Here is a 2,374-nt window from a genome sequence, read left to right on the forward strand (position 1 = left end):
CCAGATGTTCGAAGAGTTTGTTATAGATTTCGAATACATAGTGTGCAGTAACACCTCTTGTCTTGGACAGTTGAGTTCTATAGTCGAAGAATGGCTCAGTAATATAAAGAAGATAGTCAATTTGACGCCATTCTTCGTTGCTAAGTAATAGGTCTTCACGATCGTACTCAGCGCAGAAGGGGCCAAAAATATCACAAAGCCGTTTTGTACGACGAAGCATTAGGAATGTTGAATTCCATCGAGTTTTCACATCCTGAATTGGCATGAGCTTCAGGCTCTTAGTCTGCAGATTATTGAAGGTTTCCCGACGCTGAGGACTTGCATTGACATAGATCGCAAAGTAGCGAATCTTATCTAATGTATGGGAGATCTCTTTGTTCTGGTGCTGTGCATTTGCCTGGACTTTTAAAGTATGTTGCTCTGCTCACACTGTCTCCGCTGTTTCGTTCAATGGAACAGCCTTAATACGACCCAGAAGCTGGTTAAGGCTGAGCTGGATCACATTTGCAAGGCATGGAATCCGAATAATCCGAACATCACTCGACAAACCTTGCTGTAGTGAATCAACTAGTGTCTTATTATTGGACGCATTATCCGTGGTCAATGCAAATATTCGATTCTCAATTCCATGCTTGACAAGGGTTTCCACAAGAATACTGCTCAAATTTATGCCAGTATGGACCCCATGAATAGGTTTAAAGTCAAGTAGGACCTCTCGGTATACCCAATTAGCGTCGATGAAGTAGCCGGTGATCGCCATGAACGCCTGGGAAAATGGGGATGTCCAACAGTCAAGCGCAATGGATAGCTTAGAATCAGTAGGAAGCATCCGAAGAATATGCTGTTGCCGACCCTGAACTAGACTTTCAAGCCGACGGCGAATGGTTATTACGGAAGGAATTATAGGTGAAGATGGGGCTGAGCGAGCCATTTGGACTAGGCTTTTGAATTTTGGGTGCTCGATAAGGTGAAATGGAAGACGATTAATAGAGAGGAATGATAAGATCTCTTCTTCCCAACCTTCTTGTGAGAAAGCAGCCTGGGCCAGAGTATTATCCTATCGTAGCAACAGTAAGTTAGTAAACGGATAACAATAATCAATAGTATAACATACAGTCGTTTTAAGAAACTTAGTAATTTCTGCCTTCTGTCCTTTATTGACTTTCTGGCACCCAACAGTCGTTAGATGTCTTTTCATTGTTGATAAGCCATGACGCTGGTCCTTTTTATCTGCTCCTTTACTCCTTAGGGAATAAGGATGTTCAAGAATCTGATTGCACCGTTTGCACATGGCGCACCATCCGTTCCATGTGCGACTTGGTAAAAGTTGCTCCAAATGTCCGATTGATAAAGTGCATCCCAGCGTATCTTACTCTTTCTACCGTAATCGGTTTGTAACCACCAGTCTACCCAATCGCTATGGGTCATTCGGTGTAAAGAACAAATGCCTTTCTTCGGTCGGGCCCAATACGTGTAAGGGAGGATGGAATCACGGGAGGAATAACCGGACGAAGAAATTCAGGATCAAATACATCAAATGTCTGCTGACTGCTGGATAGCTCTGAAATGCTTAGTTGATTTGGCGGGAGATAAGGGATACTATCTGTCTCTCCATCATAAAGAGATGATGTAAAGTCAAGACTGTTGGCTCTGTGACATTATAGTGGAAAGAGAATATAAAGCAGAGCACCAGTGAGAAGAAGAGTAAGAAGGAAGAGATAGGGCACATACCAGGACCAGCAGACGCGTTCAATAGTGAATAGTAAACACAGGGTCGAGGGAACGAAATGAAATGAAAAAGCAATATACTACTGTAGCTGCCAATTGGCTTAATATCACGAGTTCTAGGGGCCGAGCCCACGAAAGCCCACGAAAGCCCACGTAAAGCCCACGGCAGCCCATAACAGCCCATGAAAAGCTCACGATAGCCCATGTAAAACCCACGGAAGCCCATGAGAAGCCCATAAAAAACCTTAGAGTAAAAGCAGTCGCTGACTTGCACGTTTTATTTAATGTGAACACGACATGTTTCAAAATATATTTCTACAACTTCACACGAACCGATGACATTTTACTTATGAGCAACTAATTATGCGCATAATAAATGATACCATTCAATTTACCTAGTAGCTGATCCATAGCGAATAAATCACCGATGAGTTTTAAAAGCATTAACCTGGATTTTATTCTATCTCGTAGAATCAACATGAAGACCGCGAAACTACCTGCGTTTTATTTGATGACTTAGCAGGATATGCACAAGGAAGGAAGCAGTATGGAATAATATAGTTCTGTCCACAGAACTGAAGGAATTCGTATGTCAAATGGGGTCCATGACCGTCAAAAAGCAGTAATCGAGGCTCATTTTTCCGTG

Source organism: Aspergillus ambiguus (genome assembly GCF_047715705.1).
Source record: "Aspergillus ambiguus strain CBS 117.58 unplaced genomic scaffold BDV59scaffold_63, whole genome shotgun sequence".
Taxonomy (NCBI): Eukaryota; Fungi; Ascomycota; class Eurotiomycetes; order Eurotiales; family Aspergillaceae; genus Aspergillus; species Aspergillus ambiguus.